Source organism: Diabrotica virgifera, chromosome 5 (assembly GCF_917563875.1).
Source record: "Diabrotica virgifera virgifera chromosome 5, PGI_DIABVI_V3a".
Lineage (NCBI taxonomy): Eukaryota > Metazoa > Arthropoda > Insecta > Coleoptera > Chrysomelidae > Diabrotica > Diabrotica virgifera.
In genome coordinates, this window is record NC_065447.1 from 52639128 (window position 1) to 52655491 (window position 16364).

Genomic DNA, 16364 nt, shown 5'->3' on the forward strand with positions numbered 1-16364 from the left:
TTTAGTCATATATTGACTTTCATAATAATAACTTTTAACAGAGTTATTAAGCCTTGAAAATCGCCATTTTTCGTTTTTTTCAATTTTAAATTGCTTATAAGTCGGCAACGATCAACTTTAGAGAAAAATTATAAGAGACCTTTTTTGTCCAGAATGGTCCAAAAAATTAAAGAAAAAATTGTTCGGGCCAAAAATATTGATTTATGCAATTTGATTAAAAAAAATTGTTAAAAAAAAATTGGCCCACTTTTCTCGTGGGCGACTTCTTGAACCTTATTCTGGGATATCTCACGAATGTGATTATGCAAAAAAATCTCATGGGAATATTTTTCCCTTCGAACCCGCCGTTTTCGCCTTGTCTAATATAGATTAATTCATATTCATAAAAAATGTTATCTGTAGATCCTATAGAGAAAGAATGAATTTTTTTAATAACTGGGGATTACCATTAATGCGTACTGAGATAGATGTATAAAAATGTCAGTATATTTTAATGTCCCTTTAACAACAAACGCAAAAAGAGAACCAGTTCTATGAGACCACTTCCCACAATTAATCTTTTAGTAATGATTACGATTAGTAATGACTAACAATGATTAGTCTTATGCAGTTTACGGTATGGAAATCTTTTACCTACACTATTACCAAGTAGAAGGAAATTCATCTCAGATAATAAGCCCAGTTTGTATATATACGAGGAATAATAAAATAATGTTTTTATCAGCTAAATTTAAGACATCCTTTGTAGTCCAGAGAAATAAGGTTTTTGTCGGGACACTTGAGCAGCCAGGTTGCAAATGGACTTTTTGGGTACTATATAATATACCTAATACATTATAAATAAAAAAATGCCCGTCACAGTTCGGATGAGAATGCGTCAAAAATGGCAGTTTTTTCGTTTAATTTGCTACAGGTAAAAATAGGGTAATTAAATATATAATTTAGAGTATTCATCTTTTAGTAGATGGGCAAAGGTTCAAAATGGCAGTTTTTGAATTTTGGTCCGATCATGTGTTGCTTCGCTAATTGCAAAAGAAGACTAAAATTTTGAAAATAAAAAATTTGCTATAACTTTTGCGAAAATGAACTTAAGACTTTGCTATTGCACGAAAAGTTAAGACAACCAGTACATATCATGCACAAAAAATTTCAAGACGAGTCGTCAATTAGTTTAAATTTTATTCAATTTGTTTATCCCAAAGAGCTTTTTTTGCAATGTTATTGTTCAGAAAATAATAATGATACAGCAGTTTTGTGGAAATCACATGAAAGAAGAACACTTATATTTTCACAGTATTTAATAAAATCCATGTCATTTTTATCATTCCGAAAATATTTTACTAAAATAGAGTCAGTTTTGGCTTAAAAACAATTTGAATAGCTTTGTTAATATTGACTGTAGAGTAAAGTTGGATTTATAGTTTGACGTAGCATAGACGTAGACGCAACGGAGACGTAAGAAACGGACTGGAAACGTAAGAAAATATTATGTCAATTTATAGTTCGACGTAGCGGAATTTTTGCGCATGAGTAGAAAGAGTAAACAATGACTTAATTCTAATTCAACAACATAGCCTATAAATTATGCGAACAGTAATAAACAAACTTTGTGTTTATTTATTTATACTTATACTACTATTTATTATAATATTTATCTGTTTTGTGTGTTACATAGATTAGGAAATAAACGAAGATATGCTCCTTGGTGCCGCATGCCGTGGGATTTCCAACTATTTTGTTTCATTTCTGGTCTTTAAAATGTTTATTGGATTTACCTATCGTATAATATGTGTATATAACCCCGAATTAGGCTAATAAACAACTCATATTTATCTGAAATATTGAAATGACTCTATGATATATTTTTATTAAATTAATAACTTAACATCCATTGTATTAACAAATAATTAACAAAATTCGAATATGTTGATAAACAACTTTACAAAATTGATGAGGGAGTGTCCACTTTGGGTGACAGAACAAAATTCTTAATCTTGATTGGCCAGACGTAAGAAACGCACTGTAAAAGATGAAAGTTGGTCATCTCTTCCGTTACGTTACGTTTCTCTTATGTTCCGTTAGGCGCTTGCGTTCATTTATAAACACGAGTACACAAAATTCAGTGTTGATCTTTTCCACTGCGTCTCCGTTACGTCTACGTCTACGCTACTGTATCCTACGTCTACGCTATAAATCCGACTTAAATCTACTTTGGGTTTTCAAAAGCTGGTATTTTTATACGCATTTTCAAAAAAAACCTTTTCTCCTAGTTTAATGGTGGTCAAAGTTAGCCACTTTTATTACTTAATTCAGTTACTTCTATATACATATAATTCTCCTGTAACAGTGTTAGTTACCATACTCCTCCGAAACGGTTTGACCGATTTTTATGAAATTTTACACGTATATCCTGTAGGACTGATGATAGGTTTTAATCTATTTTTCATACCCATAAATTATAAGGGGGATTGGGCCCCTGACATTTTTTTTTTATTTTTTTGGACAAAATTGTCCACCATAATTTTTTATGGTGTAGAGTTAAAAAATACATAAAACCCGTAATTTTCACTCTTCTGTCACCAACCCCTATTTTTTAATAGCCGTCTATATATTTACATCTATAAAATTCTCCTGTAACAGTGCTAGTTGCCATACTCCTCCGAGACGGCTTTACCGATTTTTATGAATTTATATGTATATTCGGAAGGTCTTAGAATCGGTCGTAATCTATTTTTCATATCCCTGAATGATAAGGGGTTCCCCCTAACATTTTGTAATGTTAGGTGGAGATATGTGTACATAACGTACTCTACAAGACTATGTACCGGGTGTCCCAATAAGAATGGCTCTCGGCCATATCTCAGGAACCGTTTATAGTAGAGCTTTGAAATAAAAAATTTTATAACTAAAGTTGCCTCAGGAAAAGCCTGGAAATTATTTTCATAATTGTGGGACCACCGCTAGAGGGCGTAATTGAATATCAAAAATTAAAAAATCTAAATTTTACAAAATTTTCCTAATGAAGGGGCACTGGAAATCCGATCGTCGTATTCTTCATAAAATTCTACGCATATTTGATTTGACAAGTTTAGGTCTACCTTTGGAAATAAGAGGTGGGGGTGAGTGGGAACCTTGTTATGAAAAACTGGCTGTGAGTCCGGTTCTGCTTAATCAAATTTTGCAAACTTGGTCTTGTTCAAGGAAGATCTTTTTCGTCAATGTAAAAGTTATGATTCCGAACCAACTTACTGAGTAATATGCCAGCTAGAAGGCGTTATTTAATTTTCTTCAGAAATCTAGTGTTCCTTGGAAAATATTAAATACAAACATGCATTTTTAATACCATATTACAAAATTAAACAAAATTAGCAACAGAATAGCGAAAACCGCATGTTAATACCTTTTTTCTATCTCGAGATATCTTACAAAACGTGTAAATTTAAAAACATAACTGTTACTGTCACCGGTAAACGAAACAATTCATTAAAAGTAGTGTGCTATGGAAACAACAAAGAAACATTTTCCAGCTGTCAACGTATATTAGGTCTTTTCAACGCTTCTCATTTGTTTCGAGCCTCGTTCATATCTCGTATATTAATATTATACACGGATTATATGGCATATGACAGAGGCTCGAAACAAATGAGAAGCGTTGAAAAGCCCTATTACAAAGAAATAAAAACAACTATTTAGTGATGACATAAACGTTCAAATTTTTGCCCATCATTTTCGTTGCAAACATTTACTCTTTCAAGAGTAGATTGAACAGCAGTCTCAATTTCTGCTCTCGATATGCTTTGAATGGCGTTTAGTATTCTCTGGATAATGTATTCTAGAGTAGTGTATGATGGGCAACAATTTGAATATTTAAGTCGTCACTAAGTAGTTCTTTTTGTTCTGTGTTATATTTAATTTTAATAGTATTGTTTCTCTTTATATTGTTGTTTTAATTAATTATATTTTTATACGCTGACATCTGGAAAATGTTATTTTGTTTTTTTCCACAGCACACTACTTTTCATTAACTTAGTTTACCGGTGATAGTAACAGTTATGTATAAAATTTACACGTTTCTCGAGATATCTTGAGATACAAAAAAGGTATCGACATGCGGTTTTCGACATTCTGTTGTTAATTTAATCTAATTTTATAAAGTATGATTAAAAATGCATACTTGTATTTAATATTTTCCAAAGAAAACTAGATTTCTGAAAAAAATTAAATAACGCCTCCCAGCTGGCTTATTACTTATTAGGATGATTCAAAATTATCACGCTTACATTGAAGAAAAAGATCTGTCTTCAACAAGACCCAGTTTTCAAAATTTGATTTAGCAGAACCGGACTTACAGCCATTTTTTCATAACAAGGTTCCCACTCACCCCCACCTCTTATTTGCAAAGGTAGAGTTAAACTTGTTAAATCAAATATGCGCAGAATTTGATGAAGAATACAATAATTGGATTTCCAGTGCCCCTTCATTAGGAAAATTTTGTAAAATTTAGATTTTTTTATTTTTGATATTCAATTACGCCCTCTAGCGGTGGATCCACAATTATGAAAATAATTTCCAGGCTTTTCCTGAGGCAACTTTTGTTATAAAATTTTTTATTTCAAAGCTCTACTATAAATGGTTCCTGAGATATGGCCGAGAGCCATTCTTATTGGGACACCCGGTACATACAAATTAAAAAAATGATGATCAAAATCCATCAACAAGCTCTGGAGATATTAATTGCAGCATATGTTTGAAGAATAAATTTCATTTTTTGAGTGCATGGATTTTAATAATAATTCCCCTTCACCGACCACGAATCGATTTCGGTATGACGTAATTTTTAAACCTTTTTTAACGTATTTGTTGAAGGTTAAAGTTTCCTCAAACTTCTAAACAAACTATACAGGGTGTTAGTAAATAAGTATGAAAAGTTTTAAGGGCTAATTCTACATGAAAAATTAATACCAGTTTGCTCTATAAATATATGTCCGCAAATGCTTAGTTTCGGAGATACGAGGTGTTGAAATTTTTATTTCAAACTGCCAATTTATTTATTGCTCTAAGACCAGTTGAGCTATGAAAATGAAATTTGGTGAGTTTTAGGAGGTAGTTATTACGAATTTTTTGACATACAATTTAGAATTTTGTATTCATCATTGGCGCGCCGACTGGCAATGGTCTGAATTTTTTTAAAGAAAAAAATAGTACGCCACTGAGTTATTTCGAATTAAAAATTATTTTTAAATTACGCGTCTAATTTATGATAAAAAACCTTTCCTGCCTTTTTTTCAGATGATGCACCGTTTTTATGCAGAAAAATAAAACATCTTGGCGCGTATTTCTCATTTCTTAATACATCATCAAGAACTATCCAATATAATAATTCTAAACTAGAACAATCACAGAAAATATTACTAATAAGATTTCAACTAGGTGCAAAGCTGCAAGAAATGTTTAAAATGATCTCCTTTACAGATAACAGAAGAATTTTATATTCATCATTGGCGCGCGTACGGGTAATGGTCTGAATTTTTTGAAGAAAAAAATAGTACGCCACTGAGATATGTCAAACTAAAAATCATTTTTGAATTCCTCGTTCAATTTACGACAAAAAATCTTTCTTTCCTTTTTTTCATACGGGGCGCCGTTTTTATACAAAAAAAAAATAAAACATCTTAACGCTTACCATGTATTTGAGGTAGTTTCCATATGCATAGAAACTTAGTTCAAATACTTTCTAAGCGTTAAGATATTTAATTTTTTTGCATAAATACGGCGCCGCATATGAAAAAAAGGCAAGAAAGATTTTTTGTCCTAAATTGAACGAGAAATTCAAAAATGATTTTTAGTTTGACATATCTCAGTGGCACACTATTTTTTTCTTCACAAAATTCAGACCATTACCCGTACGCGCGCCAATGATGAATATAAAATTTTTCTGTTACCTGTAAAGGAGATCATTTTAAACATTTCTTGTAGCTTTGCACCTAGTTGAAATGGTATTAGTAATATTTTCTGTTATTGTTCTAGTTTAGTATTATTATATTGGATAGTTCTTTATGATGTATTAAGAAATGAAAAATATGCGCCAGGATGTTTTATTTTTCTGCATAAAAACGGTGCATCATATGAAAAAAAGGCAAGAAAGATTTTTTATCATAAATTAGACGTGGAATTTAAAAATAATTTCTAATACGAAATATCTCAGTGGCGTACTATTTTTTTCTTTAAAATAATTCAGACCATTGCCCGTAGGCGCGCCAATGATGAATACAAAATTCTTAATTGTATGTCATAAAACTCGTAATAACTACCTCCTAAAACTCACCAAATTTCATTTTCATAGCTCAACTGGTCTTAGAGCAATAAATAAATTGGCAGTTTGAAATAAAAATTTCAACACCCCGTATCTTCGAAACTAAGCATTTGCGGACATATGTTTATAGAGCAAACTGGCATTAATTTTTCATGTGGAATTATCCCTTAAAATTTTTCATACTTATTTACTAACACCCTGTATAGCTTGAACTTCAAAATGGCGCTAGTTAGGTTGCTTAATTGTTATAAACAAAGTAGCTGTGAATTAAATAAAAAAAGTGGCTAGCTTTGACCGTGATTAACCTAGGCAAAAACGCTTTTTTTGAAAATTAGTGTAAAAATACCAGATTTTCAAATCTCAAAGTAGTTTTAGTCTAAAGTCAATACTAACAAAGTTATTCAAATTGTTTATAAGCCAACATTGACTATACTTTAGTGAAATGTTTTGGGAATGATAAAAATGACTTTTTAATGATTTTTTTACACTTTGAAAATATAACTATTCTTATTGCACGTGGTTTCCACATAATAGGGCTTTTCATTCACAGTCATTTGTTTCGAGCTTCTGTCATATGTCGTATAATCCGTGTATATTAATATTATACACAGATTATACAAAATATGACAGAAGCTCGAAACAAATGACAATCGATGAAAAGCCCCATTGCTATATCATTATTATTTTCTGAACAATAACATTGCAAATAAAATTTTGCATTTGGGATAAACAAATTAAATAAAATTTAAACTAATCGACTAATCGTCTTAAAATTTTTTGTGCATTATAAGGAACTGTGTGACTCAACTTTTGATGCAGTGTGAAAGTCTTAAGGTCATTTTTGCAAAAGTTATAGCAAATTTTTTATTTTCGAAATTTTAGTTTTATTTGGAAATTTCCAAAACAACAAATGATCGAACTAAAATTCAAAAACTGTCATTTTAAACCTTTGGTCATCTACTAAAAGAAGGATACTATAAATAATTCTCGTCCGAACTGTGACGGGAATTTTTGTATTTATAATGTATTAGATATATATAGTACCCAAAAAACTCATTTGCAATCTGGCTGCTCAAGTGTCCCAAACATGGTATATTTTTGCCTTATTTCCCTGGCGTATTGCTAAAATATAGCTTGTGGATGTCACTCAAAACTATCCTATATGCTATCTTGGTCTATTCCCTATACATTGTTTGTTATTTAATTCTGATATCTGGATTCGTTTCAATGTTATCTGTTATTGAATACAGTTTTGCGTTTTCATTAATTTTTTTTATAATTTTTGCAATACCAGTTATAAAGCAGTTAACAGTAAAAAAGAGTTAGCAGTTAAAAAAAGCAATATACCAACTTGGTAAGAGCGGATGTTATCCTCTAGCTTAGACCACAGCTTATTAATCCAGTCTAGAAGTGAAAAAATGATCAATTTCATGTGAAAATTTATTAAAGGTATCTGATAGCTTTATCATAGGAGGATATTCTTTTTCTTCAGATGCAAATCCACTAATGGATGTTAGCGATTACATTTTCCATTAACTCTCTGTTTCTTGCAATATGTATCAAATATTTTATGTCCATTGCATTATGTTTCGGAGCCAGAGATGTGACCTAGATACGCCGTTTTCCTTTTCTTAATGGTTTCGAAAAGTTGGCGTTCTTGGTTGATTCTTTTAAGGACATCTACATTTGTGACTTTCGCCATCTATGGTATCTTTAGGATACGGCGATAAAGCCACATTTCGAAAGCTTCTAATCTGTTTATATCCCTCGTTTTGAGTGACCAGCCCTCTACTCCATATCACAGCACCAGCTATGTAGCACTTACTAAACCTTATTCTCAGTTGAAGACCGAACTCTAAACAGGTCAGTACCAGTAAAATGCGACATTTTACTTCCCTGTCCGATGCCCAGTCTTCAAAAAGCATTCCCAGGTATTTAAATTTGCTCACTCTTTCAATGGACTTGGTATTCAGTGTTATGGTGGAGTTTTCGAGTGCATATAAGTTTCTGGAGATGATCATGAATTTGGTCTTTTTGGTATTAATCTCTAATCCCATTAATTTACTGTATTCGTCGATTATAGTGACAAGTTGTTGAAGATTGACTATGTTGCCACAAATTAAGACACCATCATCAGTATATTGTATGTTGTTGATTAATACTACATTCACTTTGATTCCCATCTCTGCATTTTCCAAAGACTCTTGAAATGTGGCTTCCGAATAAATGTTAAATAAAAGAGGGGATAGCACACATCCCTGTCGAACACCCCTTCTTATATGTATGGGTTTGGATATAGAATTGTCTATTTCTAATTGTGCCGTTTGATATCAGTACAAGTTTTTAATGCATCTTATATCTTTTTGGTCTATATCGAGTTTCTTGAGGATCTGCATTAACTTGTGGTGTTGGACACAATCAAACGCTTTTTCGTAATCTAAAAAGCATAGGAACACGTCCTTTCTCTGATCGTAACAATTTTTGACCAGCCCCTGTGTTGCTACTATTGCTTCTCTTGTTCCTAAACCTTGCCTAAACCCGAACTGAGAATCACTGATGTCTCATTCACATTTTTTGTATAATCTTTGATGTAGTATTTTTAACAATATCTTCAAAGTGTGACTTATCAGGCTAATGAATCTGTGATCCTCACATACCTCAGATTCTCATAGTGGGATATAGTGAATTAAAAATATCTATCGAAGTACGTCACATCCATCCTATTTTTTTTATAACAAATAGACCAGAGCGAATCTGTTTTGAGGTGAATGTGAGATGGCATTTTAATGTTAGCAGAAAATGTTGTGTAATAAATTCATTAATAATAATTGACAATCCCTCCCTTCCCTAATAATATTTAAATAGGTCGGGAATATTAGGTAATAAAAAATTGAAATATTTAGAAATGATTAAAAACATCGTTTTATTTTTTCTTTCCTTGCTTAAAACTGTAAAACTATTCATTTTGGATCAAAGTCGTAATGAAATGAAATGGCAATAAATAAATTTTCTATAAAATACGACTGGCTAAAAATGATTAAACTTATTACCTTTGATGCCAAATAGCAATAAATACAAAAAAGGGGGAAACAAGCGTTTTTTATTTAATGTTTCTCAACCACTTAGCTTGCAGTCAGAAAAATCAGGAAATTTTGATAGTCCTTCTTTTTCGCTTTCTATAAGTTTTTCCATGAATGGCTAGATTCGCTACCGTTACACGTCTTCCCATGCGTGGCCAATCAATTTTGCAATATGTAGGTGACGATCATTAATTTCAATCTTCTAGTTCGAGCAAGGATAGTAATCTATTGAGAAAAAAACTCCTGCGTTTCAATTTTTCTGACACCATGCTTTGCCTAATGTACAAGTTAGATATCTGTAAGTAGGAATGTGGAAATATTAGCTTTCCCCTTAAATTTTAAATATTTCCCGGTCAAATCTTTTTCACGTTATCCCAAGAGAATGGCTTGTTTGTCTTGTTTCCTATACCCCTCCTTGCTCGATAGTATTTTTGCTAAATATGTAGAATTTTCATTTTTTCACCTTTAAATAAACATTCTCTAATAAAATTAGACCTCTAAATTAAAACACTGACGAATATATGTTTGATTTTGTAAATCATGAGACAGACGCAAATCTACATATGGGTACATACCCATGTAGATTTTTCATTTTTTTTTCACCTGTAAATAAACATTCTCTACTAAAATTAGAAGCCTTTATATACTCACGAAAATGTTTGTGACAGACACCAGCATTTTCACGTTTTTGTATATACGGGGTGTCGACAGACAAAAACAAATTGAGATTTTTATTACAATTTACATAATCCAATACAGAGAGTGATCCATAAAGACTGGTATTATGTTATCTGCATATTCTAGAGATTTGCCTTTAGAGGGGAAATTTGCATTAGGGGTGGGGACGAATGAAACACCAATCAAAAGACATGAAAAACATAAACCCAAACTACTTAAAGGACATAAATAATAACTTATATGCATTAAGTTGCTGACAAAAAGCAGTCTGATTTTTGCATGAGAGTTTAATGAAAGGGTAACAAATCAATTGGAAGTTCTATCTGACAAAATACATGGTACGTTTTCGTAGTCTGACGTTCGAAACCTGTAACCTGTTCCACAATTAAAACTTCTCCTGTTCCAGTGTTCCCGTACATCAAAGTTTGTCCGACTGGACACCGTTAAACTATTAACAAATTTTCGGCTTGCTATTAATAAACTTTTTTTTTGGTACGCGGGATCCTAGTATATAGTCCTATATATGTTTTAACGTCATAAAGCAGTTTTAAAATGCGCGTGCCGTTAGGCGCCGAACACAACGTCTAGAACCGTATAACTGTGATAGTATAAGCAAGGCCATAAATTACAGTACGATTTGATTTTTCACTAAAATTAACATACTTATTTTAATTTACTTTGTGAGGGATGCCATGGGATGAATTTTAAGGGTGGGTAATGATTTTTTAATAACAAATAAAAATATCTACAACTGTTGATTTAAACCTAAGGTTTTCAGAGAAAAAATAGAAAAACCGATTTTTTGGTAATTTTTTTTTTCGTGGAAGTTATCTGTAACAATACAGTTGTACATCAGTCAATTGGCTTATTGTACAGCTCCCTCCCATTCCTTTATAATACCCATTTTAGGATTCTAGAATCCGTGTACCACCTTACAGGTCTCGTGGATGTGTACTCTATATTTTTGAAGTCACTTGGTGGTCTCAGTGGCGTAGCGTGAGTGTCGGCCGCCCTGGGCGGAAGACAATAATTTTGCCGCTCTCTTATTAGGTATTTTAATTTATTGTATACTATACATTACATACATTATTATAGAGAACTTTTCGGCGAGAACAGTCGTCATTATTTTGCATTATACAGGTTGGGTTTTAAATAAAAAAGTTTATCTAAGTTTTACAATCACGTTTATTATTACAAAAATTCTTTTACTTTAACCAATTAGATTCATTGATATAACTTAGGTACATATCACTTAAGATTAGGTACACCTTGACGATCGACAAAATTAAATAAAATTAAATTTTAATTAGACCTAGAACGATACTATAATGTTATATTTTTATCTTTATTGAAAAGTAATACGAGTATTTGTTAGAATTAAAAACAAAACTTCCGTCTTCAATTAAAAATTTATATGTCTACTTTTTTAAGAGCAAAGTCTTTTATTGCGCCGTCAATGTCTATCGCATCACACACCTTTTGCTCAATAGACAAAATAGCCAAATTAGTTAGTCTTAGAGTACTCATTGTCGATCTTAAATAATTTTTAATCAATTTCAATTTTGAAAAACTCCTCTCACAGCTGACATTGCTTATAGCAACTGTGAAAAATATTCGGAATATTATTAAAATATTGGACAGAGTATCTTCCAGCTTGGATTTAACAATAAATTTAAATAATTCAAGTGAGTCTGCATTAAATAATTTCGTTGCCTGTAGCAGCAACGAAAGTCAGCAGTCGAAGTTTTTATAGCTTAAAACCATGCTCGTCAATTTCGTCAGATGCGTAGTCTACATTTCTACATTCAGTGTTGTCTGGATCTAATAATATAGCCGGCGTTAGATAAACAAACTTATCTGTTAAATTATTTAGCTATTGAAAACGCTCACGAATTTCTACAATACCTCTATCTAACGAAGAAAACAGATTTCGTCTCAACTCATTTTCACAAGACAAGTTAGCACCTCTAGTTCCGTCATCAAAAATATGCTTTCTTGTTATGCGCCTCCGAGGTTTTATGGAAATTCCAAGTTCTTCACACATATTTTGCATAGCGCCATTTGCCCATTCCTCTCTTTTCTCTATCAATATCATCTGCAAAACATTTACTTTCTGAGCGCACAATCTTATGTCAAGTCCCCTTGTTTGTAAATATTTTTGTGCATCATTCACTTCATGTAGCACCGGTTGCCATAGGCCCAAAAAACAAAAAAAGGAAAATGATTGCATCGAAACTAGTAAAGCACCTGCATCTGTCCTAGTGTTTGAGCTTTCACCTGCCTCTGTAAGTTTTCCCAAAGTGACGAGAATATCTTTGTAATGATCCCATAATCCCATGTCACATTTACGGCATCGCCTCTTGCACTCCACCGCGTGTTTTGAATCCTTCTTTTGCCTGTAGCTGCTATCAGAACTGCCTAACGATGTGTCGATGAGAAAAAAAAAAGAATAGCAACGTTCTAAATTGCCGAAAAAAGTTGTGCTGATTGTTAGTCATAAAGGGGGAATTCCCACAAGTCAGTAAAGACGTTGTTGCCAATCGCTACAAAATATCATTCAAAGAAAAGGAATTCCCCGAATTCGTCACAAAATAAGTAATGAAAAATTCCGTGAATTTGTAGTTGCGATAAAAATATAAAATAGTCAAATATTTACAAAATATTTTTATTATTTATTGTTAAACTTTGCCGCCCCCTAAAAAGTGCCGCTCGGGGCGAGCCGCCCCTGCCGCCCCTACTACGCTACGCCATGGGTGGTGTCCAAAAAGTATTTACCACTTGCGATCTAATGCCTCGCAGTCATGCAAGATATGAATGACTCTTTATTCATGTTCTTTGCTGCAGTCTGCATCTTTGCAACAGTTCCATTGTATGCAGACTTCGCTTATCTTATCCCCATCCCTACATTTTGCCATGTGTTTTACCAGTATATTTTCCTAGTGAAAACAGAAACAGAACGAATCGAAATTTTAATCATGATCAGTTTTGAACATAGAGTGAGGACTCAGACAGAAGTTTGAAAGTACCCCGCACAAACCTTATGGAAATTAGGTCCCCGTGGATTTAGTTCATACTTTGGGAAAATACTCTTTGAAGCATTGTGATGAAAAATTCTCATGGGCACAACTCGATCGTATGGAGGATTTTCAAGATATAGAGGCACAAACTCGGAAAATTATAAGATTAACTGGGTATTCCAATTCCCTGAATTACTGGTTATCTGGCAATATGTAGAAGTTTGGATCAAAGAAAAGTACTAGTTGTCTAGGATTTTTTCCTGGCTATCCAATGGCGACCTTTACTTTGACCTTGACCTTCAACGGACGTCATCTTCTAGAGTTTCGAGGGTTTTCGGCATTAAATTGATATAAACAAATTACACATGTGTTTTTGGGATCGCTAAACACGAATATGCCATCAGAATTGACCTCTGGAGCACGTGGTGGCCAGGGCCACTGCAAGGGACGTCATCTTATAGAGTTTCGATGGTTTTCGGCATTTAATTGATGCAAATGAATTACTGGAGGGTTTTTGAGGTTGCTAAACACGAATATGCCACCAGAACCGACTACCGGAGCACCTGGTTTCCAAGGTCAATGAAAGGGACTCCTGGAGTTTCGAGGGTCTTCGGTATTACATTAATGCAAACGGGTTAGTTATAGGTTTTTGGGGTTGCTGAACACGAATACGTGATCAGCACAGACACAGGAGCACCTGGTGCCTAAGACAGGTTATCTTCTGGAGTTTCGGAGGAATCAAATGGATTACTCTTAGGTTTTTGGAGTTGCTGAACATGCATACACTATCAGATCCGACCCACGAATCACATTGTGCCTACGGCACGTCATATTCTGGAGTTTCGAGGGTTCTCGGCATTAAATTGATAAAAACGGATTACTCATGGCTTTTTGGGGTCGCTGAACGCTAATACGGCATCAGATCTGACCCACGGAGCACCTGGTGCCTAAGGTTATTCATCTTCTCGAGTTTCGAGAGTTTTCGGCATTAAATTGGTACAAATGGATTACAAATTGATGCAAACGGATTGATACACACCGAGTACTCGGAGGTTTTCTGAGTTGCTGTTCAAAGAAATCGTACAAATTGGTGAAAACTTTTTTTTGCCATTTGTAGATTTTTATTAAAATAACTATGTTGTGCTATGCAATTGTTTTAATAAACATAAACTCAATTTATATCTGACAATATTTTTCCTTCATTTATTTTAAGATCGATTTACTATATTCTATTTTGATAGTGTTATTCATCGCGGTCATTAGATACTCCAAGAGTCTTTTATCTAAGTGATATTCGTGTTCATCAACCCCAAAAACACAAGAGAAATCCGCTTGCATCAATTTAGCACCGAAAACTCTCGAAACCCCAGAAGATGACGTGCCTTAGCCACCAGGTATCCCAATGTCTGTTCTGATGGCGTATTTGTGTTCAGCAGCCCCAAAAACCCATGAGTAATACCCATCTGCATCAATTTAATGCCGAAACCTGTAGAAACTCCAGAAGAAGACCTGCCTTAGGCACCAGGTGCTCCGTGGGTCGGATCTGATGGCGTATTCACGTTCAGCAGCCCCAAAAACCTGTGAGTAATCAGTTTACATTAATTTAGTACCGAAAGCTCTCGAATCTCCAAAGCATGACGTGCCTTAGGCACCAGGTACTCCGATGTCTGTTCTGATGGGGTATTTGTGTTCAGCAACTCCAAAAACCTATGAGTAATCCGTTTGCATCAATGTAGTACCGAAGACCCTCGAAACTCCAGGAGCTTCTTTCATTGGCCTTGAAAACCAGGTGCTCCGGGAGGCGGTTCTGGTGGCATATTCGTGTTTAGCGACCTCAAAAAATCCTCCAGTAATTCCTTTGCATCAATCAAATGCCGAAAACCGTCGAAACTCTAGAAGATGACGTCCCTTGCAGTGGCCCTGGCCACTACGTGCTCCAGAGGTCAATTCTGATGGAATATTCGTGTTTAGCGATCCCAAAAACCCATGAGTAATCTTGTTTATATCAATTTAATGCTGAAAACCCTCTAAACTCTATAAGATGACGTCCGTTGAAGGTCAAGGTCAAACTAAAGGTCGCCATTGGATAGTCAGGAAAAAATCCTACACTACTAATAGTACTTTTATTTAATCCAAACTTCTAAATGTTGCCAGATAACCAGTAACTCCGGGTATATATATTTACCGGAATACCCGGTAAATCTTATAATTTTCCGAGTTTGTGCCTCTATATCTTGAAAATCGTCCATACGATTGAGATGTGCCCATGAGAACTTTTTATCAGAATGCTTCAGAGTATTTTCCCCAAGTATGAACTAAATCCACTGGGACCTAATTTCCATAAGGTTTGTGCGGGGTACTTTATTTAATGCTAAACATCATAATCGCGAACTAATTTCTTAATCAACAATTAGCAAAATTGAAAAAAAAAAATCGAAAAGTACTAAATTACTTAAGTAACGCTTTCCCAGGTAGCCATCAAGGTCTCCACATTTGACTTCGTTAGACTTATTTTATTGGGATATAAGTAAATTGTATTAATAAACCGACAGTTTTGGTTAACTTGCAGAAATAAAAATATTCAAATAATCGAGTCAATTGAGTCACCTCTCAAGTGAGGTGTCACTTGACCTCGGTTTGTATTAAAAAAAATGGTCGATTAAGTTATTACACCAGTACTGTTGACGTAATGTCCAATACATAATATATCAATTGATAACCATTCAAAAATTAAAATTAGTATTTTAAGATTTTTTAAGTCGTTTGTTTCCTGAATAATGAATTTATTCCATAGATTTACATCATGCTTTATAATCGCATTACCTTATTGATGTATAGCGTTCTGATTGAAGTACCGTTTTTTTATGATAATTATCTTTACTAGAGGTTTTCCTTAAATTGAAATAAAGTTTTATCATATTATTGATATAATGGTATTAATGTACGTCAATATAATCGATGATAACAATCAAATACGTAAAACGTACTCACAGTTTAAAATACTTTTAAAACTCAGTGTTCTATTGGTGGTGTAGTTTTATTTATAGTACCTACCTTTATTATAGAAATAAGAGAAATAGTCTTCTGTAAGTAATATTCATATTTTATTATATTTAAGATAATTCTTGTATTTAATATGTTCCTTATTAAAACCAACAGATACGTGGTTAAAGTCTTCAGCTCTTAGAGAAACATACATTTTCAATTTTTATTTTCGACACAACCTATTTTAAGTTCAAATCATTGATTACTTATTGTAGTCGAGGAAATAAAGCA

The 16364-nt window shown here is 33.4% G+C and overlaps 2 protein-coding genes across 3 annotated transcripts in view; both read left to right on the plus strand.

Moving 5' to 3' along the window:
• LOC126885731 (valine--tRNA ligase-like) overlaps nt 1-16364 on the plus strand; it is a 184640-nt gene that overhangs the window by 61238 nt on the left and 107038 nt on the right. The gene's annotated exons all lie outside the window — the stretch shown is intronic.
• Nucleotides 1-16364, plus strand: part of LOC126885736 (uncharacterized) — a 97821-nt gene that overhangs the window by 28473 nt on the left and 52984 nt on the right. The window contains exon 1 of one of the 2 annotated variants that reach the window (XM_050652513.1): nt 16070-16174. The exons of the other annotated variant lie outside the window; for it this stretch is intronic. The gene's annotated coding sequence lies outside the window, so the exon portion shown is untranslated. Of the gene's footprint in view, nt 1-16069; nt 16175-16364 lie in introns of those variants that run through there. 2 annotated transcript variants of the gene reach the window in all.